The following is a 10,580-nucleotide window of genomic DNA, read 5'->3' as shown; positions in this document are numbered from 1 at the left end:
TCTGCATTTTAGTCCTTGATCAAGGACACGCAAGGTTTCAGAAAGATTTCAGTTAAATTGCAGATTAATGTTACGTTCTAGAAGTGTTAATTGGACTACTGAACCGGTTCGCAAGCATTTTTCAAGAAAAGAAAAATCGCCCCATCGGGTTCGTAATTAATGTTTTTATTATAAGGCTATCAAGGAAAAAAATTGTCGCAGTTTCGTGTGCTCGATTGTTTCGGAGAGAGTTATATATCAATTCCCTTAATACGCAGAGTAAGAATGTATCAGAAGATAGGTCTTAAAAGGCGATTAAAGGTTTGAAGGCTGGTGTCATACTCCACGATGGTGGAGTTCAGAGCTGATTACACCTAGACAATCATATCAAAGAGCATCTTCCCCATTCATCAAAGAGCTGAAATGATACAACCAGATGTGCACAACAAGCCTTTAAAAACAGTGACATGTATCACAAGTTATAAACTTTACCCTCTACATCTTACCCCTTCCAACTGAACTTTTGTTATTTCTTTCCTTTGTAAAATAATAAATGACCCTTGAACATAGCCGCGGTTACTGAATGAGAGACAGAAAATAAGGCATATTAGTGGTTCGACACTTCCAGATCGTCCTTGTTTTTTTATATAGAGTCGGTGAAGTAGATAAGAGTAGGTTTGGCACTCTAAAGATTGACACTTTCCACTTCCTGACAGGGTTGTCCTCCTGCTGAACTTTCACCTCCCGAACCCAGCCGCCTTCATTGGCCAGAGTGCACCGAGCGAGCCGAGCCGTGCCGTGCCGAGCGGAGCCGAACCGAGCGGAGCGCTGCCGCCTTTCGGAGTCGCTTCCTTGGCCCAGCTGTCTGTTAAGAAAAAAACACACACACACACACTTTCACTTTTCACACAATCACTTTCACTGGGTCGAGCTCCTTCACAGCCCGAATGACACCGTCGGTGTTTATGGTTGTTTATAATTTTGGCGTTAACGCCAAAATTGCACCGGTGCACCCTAACTGCCTGTGCTCAAAGCTCCGATCCTAGACCAGCTTTCCCCCCTTAAAGCCCTGATACATGTTGTTTACACAGCAGGTGGATATGACGTCAGGGGGCAGCTCGCAGCAAAAAATAACAACATCCAACTCCGCGATTTGTATTCTCTTCCCCCCCACCCCCCCAAGACTCATTAAGTTCTCTAGAATACTCAATAATGTAGAGTGGGGTAACGCGCGGCAGCAGGATAGGAAAGGATCCCATCAAGTGTGAGTTCAATCCGGCTGCTTAGTTGCACCAGAGAGATTTTTGTGTCTTTGGAAAGCGGCAGCTCCACAACGTAGTGCCAGAGCGGAGTAATATATTGTTATTTATTGTGTGCTTGTTGCATGCTTTCTCGTACACAATCGCATGTGTGTTGCGGGGTCAAATTATCTTCTGGTTACCCAACAACCTAAAGCTGTACCAACTGGTAAGTTTGAATTTGATTCTTTTCTCTCCCTGCCCCTGTTCGCTTTTTAGATTAACTCTTTCTGCTTGGCTTGACTTTGATTTCCTCCAAGCCCCACGTGCAGTTTGGGGTGTTTGCAAAAAAAATGTTGTTGTTTGTGAAAGTGAGTTTCGACTCGGGCATAAACAATTTGCATTGGCTATGTAAAAGAAAAATGCGCTGGCTTGGGGGGGGGGGCGGCGGTTTGTGTTTCAATTGAGATGTGGGACTCTGGCTTGTTTAGCAAGGGGTTATTAGCGAGTGTGGTCAGTTTCAAGGAGTTGTGTTGCGTGAGGTTTCTTTTTGCGAGTTTGCTGAGAAGCAGCAGCAGGATCGGCAGTTCGCCGGAGACCTGACAGGCTGTGGATCGAGGAATCTCTTCTCCAGGATCACACCATTCCTGTAGGGGGAATAGGCACACAGTAGGAACCGCATGGGGAGGGGAGGGGGGAACTCCTGAAACTTGTCACTTTTTCTCATCCTGTACTTTCAAAAAGACCCGTGCGAGTTTGGATAGGCATCACACGAGGGCGATTGCATCGAATTATATTGAAGGTCATTAAAATTATGGGGCGATTGAGGATCCCAACATTTCCACAATTCTATTTAGTCATAGTTTGAGCATTCCATACTGCATTGCATTGAGGTTTTATTTTGTGTGTCAGATATTTATTGTGGTTGGGGGAAGGGGACATCAAGTTATTGCAATGGCTAGTGTCTTCAGTTCTTCAGTGCGATCCGAATAGACTTCATCGCCACTTTCTCCAAGTTTTGGCCGCTGGAAGCCCCAGTATTCAAAGTAAGAAGCCCGCAGCCAGAGCGCTGGCGGTTTAAACTTACTGCTGTTTAAAGAAAGTAGTGCTGTCTGCTGGAGAGTTGTAATGTATTGCAGTGTATCAGACGGCCTAACGCTCCAGCCGACCGGGAATGTTAATGGGTGTAAGGCCGGAATCACCCCAACAGCGAGGGTGAGCGCAAGCCCCCCCCCCCTTCCAGAAACAAATACCAGACTGTTCCAAAACGAACGTCCCGGCCAGCGCCCTCTCCGCCCCCGCTCGCTCATTCAATATCATCGGAGGATAGATAGCTTGCCCCGGCTGAACGCCCCACTCTGCCTGAGGTGAGGTGTGTGGTACAGGGACACCGGCCGGAGCGGTGCAGGGCTTGGGGATGAGTAGGGTGGCGTCCCGACCCCCTCCCAGTGCCGGCTGGGTGAAGAGCGCGGGGTGGGTGGTTGCTGGTGGGGGTCGTGCTTTCCCCTAAGTGCTCATTCCGGGTCTGGCATTGCACTGCCTGCCCCCGGGAGCTGTGCTTGGTCTCCCCTCTTACTTTGTAGTTAACTTAGTGCTTGTTTGAATTTTTTTATTTGTCGTCGAAAGACTACGCAGGTAGCCGAGCAGCGCAAGGGTTCTCCGCTGTGGTCATGCCGGTGGTTAGTCAGATCTTGCACACCTCCTTGGGTCTCCCCACCCTGCTTCACACTCGCCTGTCAGACGGGGGCTGCACGTCAGATGCGGCTGTCTGTCTCAGCACGGCCACTGTCAATTGGAGCAATAAACACCAGAGAATAAAACAATGCTTCGTTTAAAAAAACACTCCTCATGAACATGTATATATGCATTATATTAAAGCACATTTTAAAACAAAATATTTTATCCTTGTTCCCTTCTTAATGGGAGGGCGGCGCGCGCGAGTTTCTGACTGAAAGTTGTTCGCTCGACTTCGCCGACTTGCGAGGTTTTGGCGGCTGTCCGGGCGGACAATGAGTTGTTTGTGTTTGCCCGCGGAGTTTAAAGAGAAGAACACCGGCAGGAGCAAGGTACAGAGCTTGATGAAGTACAGATTAATCACCCAAATAACTGTATTAGTGATAACATTAGCCAGGCTGCCTCATCCCCAGGGGCGGCCGTTCGCAACCCTCCCACAATCCGGTTGTTGTTATTTACTTGGGGCATCTCCTGACGGGGTGGGGAGGCATCCAAAGTAAGGGTCTGTTTAATGTTTAGCGAAAAGAAAACAATGTGGAATTCAGCCCTCCTTCATCTTGGATTACCAAATGTCTGAGAAAATCGCAGTAAAGTAAACAGGCCAGCAAGAAGCGAACCTTGACAACCCAGAGCAACGAAGCATTTGCAGATCAAACAAAGCCTCTGCTGGGCCGTTGTCAAGGGTCCGCTTCTCTGAAACCTTTCAACCGTGTGCCCAGGCGGTGGGCTTGCCTTCTCGCTTCTGTACACATGCAACTGCACAATAGTAAAACTAAATGATAAAGGAGACAATGTGACCCTCCCCCCTTCCCCAAAAAAACAGCCACTTGGGACCCCGAAACCTCCACTGTCCAAAAGCGCTTTATGTTTTTGCATTAAAATCCAACCGTGAAGCATCTAACATCTGAATCATATGGATCACCTGCCTTGTACTCCATTCTTAACAAGTTAAGTCACAAAAGATAATCATTATTTAGAAATTTTTGTTTGCCATGTGCCTCCATGTATATGAACACACATACACACAGACACACGCAATGTATATAGATTGCTAAGTATATAGTAGTTACTATATATAATATATATAGATTACTGTTTTGGCGATACAGTTGGACATTTGTGACATGCACTGTGGATTTTTTTCAGCTTCCAGTTAAGGGACTTTGAGTCCAATTGTCGGTTGCAGATTTGTGTGGGACAGTGCTGTGGAAGTGGAAGTTTGTTATCTGTTGCCAAAGTATGGCTACATTAAGAATAAACAGTACTTGAGCTGAAACAAAATATAGTGGAACATATTGCATAAATTAAGCAAGGCTTTCGCCAAAATTTTTATCTCCAGATGCAATATGCTTTGATAGTAGCTTGCAACACATTGGGACAAATTGAGATTTGGTACACTTCTAGTTAGAGTAGGACTTTGCAAGAACTTTGAAAGTGAGAACATTCAAACACAGTTCATTTTGTAGTTAGAGATACTGACACTAGCTAAGTTTAAAACGTAGGTAAAAGATACATAGTGGAATAAAGAAATATACAAACCTAAGTATCAATATTGATATCTGCAGATGTAGATTTTCTTAAATATTTATATGAAACAATCCCTCATTGAGAAGAGGTAGCAAATCTCATGTCTATACATTTAAGTTAAATCCGCGGAAATGTATCAACTGTAATTTATTTAAGTATGTACAATTTGCTGAATAATGTTGCCACATGAAGCGTAAACATTTTAAAAAATAAAACTATTTCCTATCTGGAGTCATTGCGTCCAGTTATCTCAATGTCTTCTTACTATATTGTACTATTCTAACAGATTTTGCATGGATCCTTCTCTAATTAAAGCAGTTTGAATTATAAAACTGAATAATTGGTATGGTAATTTAATAAGTTGACAGATTTTAAAAAGTTCCTGTTAAACAATGCAGTATTTAGGTGCACCCTAATCTTTAATATGAATGTCAGAAAAATATTCAACTGTGCTCTTTCAAAAGTTATTTCTTTTTTATAAAATTGAATGACTATTAAAAAAAAAGCTGTTGTTAGGCAAGATTGGAGTGAGCATATTGAACATGTCAATCAGTAACAGAGTCTTCCTCCTTGCCGTGGTTGAATCATTTGCTTTTCACTGTTGTGGCTGTAGGTTTGAGTCCCAGCGTAAGCTGACATTTGGAAATAGCATTTGTGTGGTCCAGCTAAGAACTAGGGTCCTTATAGGACTGTGCAAATAGTTTGAGCATTTCTCAACTAAGTAAAGCTATTTGGATAGATGTTCTGTAATCAAGGGGAGGAGATAAAAAAATTAAATCCTGTTGATTGTACATTGCTTGAGATTTATTCATTCTTGCTGTATCAGTGACGTTTCCTGACAACTTACATTAATGCTAAACCATTTGTTATGAAGAAACAAATTATATGGCATTGTTATTATACAGTTTAATTATAAAGTATTGACAACTCTACTCAATTATTACATTTTTTTAGATATGGTTATTTATATGAACAACAGTAGGAACAGTTTGAAATTTAGGAAATACATTTAATTATTACATACCTTTTCATTTGACATTGTTTAATAATCATTATAAGAATATCAGAATATTAACACTTAACATGCACATTCTGAATATAGATTGCATTACTGGGTGCACATTAAAACCTATTTGCCATTTATGGAAAATAATCAGTATCACAGTAGATTCATACCTGTACATAAATTCACAAAATTGCTGGTCAAGCAATCCATAGCAGAAAAAAGTAATTGGGTCTTAATGAATAAAGTTGGCATTAGGTATTGAAGAATTAATGATTTTTGAGTATAGTACATTAGCAGAGTGCTGACAGACCTAATTACACATAAAGTAAGATGTAGATATATGGTTTTGCATCTGCAGTTCAATAAACTTCCCAAAAGCAAACCAAATTCTCTAGAGGATCTTTATATAATGGGATAGTATGATTGGCCTTTGTCAACTGGCAATTATATTATGAATAGGTGTTAAGCTATTTCCAAGCGTTGATAGTGTCTGTATAATTTTTTTCTTGATCTTTAACTATCTGAAGTAGCTTTTTCAAAGGTTTATCTTGTTCTTCGATGGTGAATTACTTGCTATATATTTTGGCAACTAAAAGATCCTTTTTGTGTACTATATGGATGGTGTTTAGACGCAGTTGTGAAAAGAAATCATTTCTCAGTTTTTGAAGGCAAGCTGAACTGAGAGAAAGGGTTAATGATGCATGACTTCTGAATGACAACAGCACATTCTGTGAAAACTAACAGGCTTAACTAACTTTATAAGAGCAATTGCAGCTAAAGTGCCATTTGATTACATTCATTCAGTGAAATGGTTGCTTTCTGATATCCAATAGCAGTTGTCATATATTAAGGTTTATTTTTATTTTTGAGGTCATTGTAACCCTGTAAGTGACTCTCATTAATTTATTTGTTTCCCCAATGTATCATACTGGTAGTTGCAGTAAATATCTACTGATTTATTCTAATCTATTACCTTTCATTTTAATACTTTATTTTGCGTTGTGATTTCCTACAGCTGTTGTAAATTCACATTTATTCATATATACACAAAATTATTTGATCTAAAAGTGGAAGATTCTATAGTGAAGGTAGACCAAAGATGGTTTAATTCCATACTTGATTGTGGTATTGCATGAATTTGTTTCACAATGGTATAAAACTTACTTCTAAAGGGTAAAAGAATCAAATCTATCAATATTAGAATTAAGTATTTAAAATTGTGATTCAAATCTGCTTTAACACTTAGTAAGTTTGAACGTGTGTTTGTAAACACACTATTTATCATCTAAAGCTTGACAACAATCTGTTTATAATAATATACTATCACTTTAAAAAAAAATGTAATTTGAAAACAGAGCAATTGTAGTTTCTCACCATCTATAATTGACAATTGGCCTTAAGAATACAATATAAACAGTGGGCATATTGCTGCAAAGGTTGAAATTTTAAATTAGAATGAATTTCAATTGTATTCGTATCCCTAAGAGGTTTCATAATTTTGTACAGACTGTTGAGAAAGCACACCGACAGCTGTATGGAGATCCAACGTTAAGGAGCTCTGGAACTTTGACAAAATCTTACCATATAAATCTTACCATATAAAGTTCATTGAAGTAGGTCCAGAATTTTAACTCTTTGCTCCTCTGAATTTATTAAAACCAAGAGTTTTAATAGGTTTGCAAAAATAGAGGTTGATTTGTTACTCTTTTACAGTGCTTAATTTGAAGAGAAAAATATAGCTACCTTGAATTGATAGCTCATTAACTGTATTAGCTGTGCCTCAAATATGTGAAATTGATGTCCAGTACGTCGTACTGCTGTGAAGAGAGTGAAATTGATATTCGTGTGAGGATACAAATGACAAGGAAATGAATTTAATTAGTTATTAATTAACGGTACCAATACTATTACAGTGCTATGGCACCAACAGAAAGTCTACAATTTACGTAGTTTGCATTGCATTTTGGAATGCTGGAATGCCTTCATAATAAAGTTGAAGCATACTGGTGAGAATTCCTTCAATTAGACTATTTGCCAACATTGCCTACTCTCCCTGCATCAACTAAAATCTTGGCAGTCGGAATTGTAGACATCAGTGAATAGAAAATACACATGCCTTTTATAGGTAGTTATCTTTTGGAGTCAAAAATAGTCTCTTAAAAAAATAATGTTGTGTTGCTGGAACTCAAAGTAGTGGGCATTCATGATTATATTACCGGTGTCATTGCTGTACCAGTGAGCTGGCCACAGCTACGTTGTTGCTTCTCAACTACTGATGGTTTTGGTTGGAGACATCAGTGTCAATTTCTAGCCTTGTTAGCTTAAGGAACACATTTGTTTTTAGTTCAAATCTGCATTTTTGTGATACTTGTTATTGTCTAAACATGGCATGTGTGATGTTGCAAACATTTAGAAGTGTACATTGCTGCTTATTTTGAATTCTAGAAGCATTTTCTTTTAACTAAATTATTATTGATTAGAAAATTCTGTTTTTTGAAAAAAAGGTACAAATTCTTACCTTATTGGAAAAGAACAAGCAAATTTTACTTTTGAAGCTGAAATGTAATATATAGGTAGTTAAACCATAGTACTACTGATAAATCTTTACCTTGATGCTTTGAAGTAGCTAACATACATACATTACAGTTTTTTTTCGTGAATCTGGATAAGCTTTATTACACTTGTCCTACCTTTGCACTTCACATTGCAGTAGGTAAAACCATGCTGTAACCTGGTGACAAAATCCATTGGCATAGTAGCATGAGCTTTAATATTTTACATTTCCATACGGTAAGTCACAACTAACTTGATTAATAGGTTGGCATCTGAATAAGAATGGATATATGCTTATAAAGGATTGCTAAAACCATTGTAATTTGAAGAACACCTTTTTACTTGAAAATATTATTCAGCTGCGAATGAAATTCAAAGGTTTGTAATATAGAACAAATGGATGTGGTTAATCTAACAATGCACTTAACTATTTTAAAGCCCATTTAGCACCAGTGAGTTCTTTGTAGTTTAAGGTTTTGAAACAAACTTTTTGTACAGTTGTCATGGCAAGTTCCTTCCCCTGAAAGGAACATTGTGACGAATCATGTTGTAACTAATTTTATTAACTAGTTGTCAAGAATTACTTTATTCTTAAAACATTAATTTTTTTCAGATTGAAATTCTGATTGACACAATAGTTTTGATATGAATCTTCCAAAGGGCTCTAAAATATAGGAGGGAATAAGTATTGGTCCTGGAGTGGTTTGGTTTCCTTTCTGAGATATTCTGATAGCCCTTCTGGGAATTATTAATTTAGGCTACTCTGCATCTTGAGAACATTTGAACAGACCTCCTATTTTGTTCTGAGGCAAACTCCATTGATGTACTTTCACTAATGACCCATGCTCACACAGTTTAACATGGGTTTGGAAGCACTTGGGATTTCCCAGAATTTTGATCGCCATGTGTATAAATAATTGTTTTTATTCATTCCTACTAATCATACAGCAAAATAGTTCTTTATAAATATAATTTCCATTCTTAAACACTAATCCTGCTTTAAAAAAAGCTGAGCAAACTTTCTTTGCAAGTTTACTTCTCTTTCTTCACTTGGTTGGGTATAGTTTTTTAGATTCTAATGGCTGGCTTGTTTGTCATTGACATTGTGGAAGTTTATTGGCAGTGTCTTCCTTTGGGAAGGGATAGGTAGAACAACACCCAACCTACTTTTTTACCTCCCCTTTCAAATAAATGTGGGTAGTTGCATTAGTCAGCTGTGCTATTGGTAATAGGATTCCCCCCTTGCTAACCCAGAGGCACTGAGGCCAATTGTCGCATTCCATTGATTCTCCAGATGAGATAAATTAATAAAGTGTAGACTGAAGGCTTGAGTCCTTACTGGTTTGTAGGACTTGGTTACTTACTGGATAAATTCACTGAGTGATCAGGGGAGCCCACATAAATGAGTTAAACGCAGATTGTATTTGAAATCAGATTGCTGGCAGGTTGCTTTTATTATGATGTTTCCTTTGGAAAAGTCAATTTGTGGGACAGCGCAGCTTAATAAAAATGCTGCTTGCATGTGTGTAATGTCTAAGCTTTTGCCACATTGTCTCTTGTGGTTCCCTGTTAGTCGTAGTGTGTTAATTCAACAAACAGAGTATCTGATAGATATCTGTCCAGAACAAATGTGCACAATTGGTTTAAACCTCAGTAAAGGGACAACCTGCATTTTGGACTGTGATACATAAATAATGAAACCAAGGTGCAATTTTAGATTATATCATCCCTGATAATCAGTCACACAGTGTACTGAGTTCTGGAACAACAAATCCAATTACACATACACAATAAAATGTAGCATTACTGTATACCAAATGAGATGCCATCACTCAGTTGCAACCACTATATTGTATAGCATGAGTACATCACATTTCCTACTTCTAATTGCAAGGTTTTTTTTCTACCAGGAAATGTCTTTACTAAATCAAAATATGTACTGATAGTCCAGCAATTTGGTTTTGCTAAAAATAGGCAGATTCACAAGATCTAATAGTACGTCAACAAAGTACTGACTGTAATTATTTGAAGTTGTACTTGAAAAGGTGGGAAAAAAGCCTTTAAAATGGTACTGCTGTTTCTGTTGAAGGGAATTGTCAGTTGCTCGCAGTGAGCGACATAATTGTAGGCTTCACAGAGGTGTAGCATTGTGAATGTTAAATGCAAAACTTTTGAGTGCACATAGTAAATTGCCCATTTTTTTTTTACTTTCAAGAGGGTGTCCTGTTAAATATAGAAATGGCAATTTAATATGTGTTTATTGGTCACCACTTAAGATTCACTTAGTTTTGGAAAATCCCATTAAATAACCTCGACTGGGCCTCATAATACCAAGTTGTAACAGAATAACTCAGATTCACTGAAAGATAGGAAGTTAGGAAAATAAAGGATTAATAAGAAGGATGTTGAAAATGAAAGGTATTAAATGGAGTAGATGCTATTGAATCTTTCAGCTGGTAATGGTGGGGGTGGAAGGTGGGGTTGTGGCGATTACTTTGTGTATACTTTAATTGTGAATTATTATGCAATTAAGTGTTAATGGA

At 38.4% G+C, this 10,580-nt stretch overlaps 1 protein-coding gene across 6 annotated transcripts in view; it reads left to right on the top strand.

The window, feature by feature from the left end:
* Positions 1-1,230: 1,230 nt before the first annotated feature.
* The window catches only part of foxp1b (forkhead box P1b), a 458,146-nt gene continuing 448,796 nt past the window's right edge, over positions 1,231-10,580 (top strand). For 5 of the 6 annotated variants that reach the window (XM_052017521.1, XM_052017520.1, XM_052017525.1 and 2 more), the window contains exon 1: positions 1,231-1,446. The gene's annotated coding sequence lies outside the window, so the exon portion shown is untranslated. Of the gene's footprint in view, positions 1,447-2,032; positions 2,264-10,580 lie in introns of those variants that run through there. The other variant, XM_052017519.1, reaches the window with a different exon arrangement.

This window comes from Pristis pectinata, chromosome 6 (assembly GCF_009764475.1).
Source record: "Pristis pectinata isolate sPriPec2 chromosome 6, sPriPec2.1.pri, whole genome shotgun sequence".
In the NCBI taxonomy this organism is placed as follows: domain Eukaryota; kingdom Metazoa; phylum Chordata; class Chondrichthyes; order Rhinopristiformes; family Pristidae; genus Pristis; species Pristis pectinata.
This window is presented reverse-complemented; position numbering and strand designations above follow the sequence as displayed.